The following is an 834-nucleotide window of genomic DNA, read 5'->3' as shown; positions in this document are numbered from 1 at the left end:
TTCTGGTCTTCCTGATGTTTTGTACCCTCTTATGGTTTTACTTACAGAACTGAGGTGATTAGACTCTTTAAATTTCATGGGAAGTTCGCTGGCCAAAAGTTCTCAGCTCTTGGGTTCCCGGATGAGTTGAGATGGCGTGGCTCTGGCACGGATCGTGCGGCTGCTGCTCTCACCTGTCCCTGCTCCGCACTCGCCCCAGGCTCACTGGTCACCGGGCTGACACCCCTGCTGATGCCCACGCTCTGCTGGAAAAGACAGAGATGTAGTCACAGTGTAACGCCAGGTGGTCAGTTATGGACTAACGCTGGGCAGGGACGTACCATGAGCCATCACAGCAGTGGCAGCTTTCCAGATGGGCCCTGAAGAGAGCGGGTGTCTTCTAGGACAGGAGCAAGCGTGCAGGGAAAGAGGGCAGCCCTGCAGGGCTGGAGTATGGCAGGGGCAGGGGTGCACAGAGCATGTGGTGTGTGATGGGACAGGTGCAGGGAGGACAGCCAACTGTGAAGGATGCATGCGGTCGAGAGGAGAGAAGGCACCTGCTTTAGGGGGTTGGTTATTTCACATGTGAACCCATTTGGTTAATTTACATTCACTCATTTAACAAAATTGAGCCTGGCTCTGTCATAGGGCAGAGGGACACACATAGGGACAGAACATAAAACCCCGCCCTCTGATGCCACTTTTTAGGGTCACCCACTGGCTCTGCCCCTCAGACCCTGCCCCGCAAGCCTCTGAGCTCAGAGCCCCCTCAATGGCCTTTTCTTGATCCCTCAAGAAAGCACTTGTTCAGAGTCAAGAGGAGAGAAAGGGGGGCTTTCTCCTTGACTAGTGACC

This window comes from Mustela nivalis (assembly GCF_964662115.1).
Source record: "Mustela nivalis genome assembly, chromosome: 8".
Taxonomy (NCBI): domain Eukaryota; kingdom Metazoa; phylum Chordata; class Mammalia; order Carnivora; family Mustelidae; genus Mustela; species Mustela nivalis.
This window is presented reverse-complemented; position numbering follows the sequence as displayed.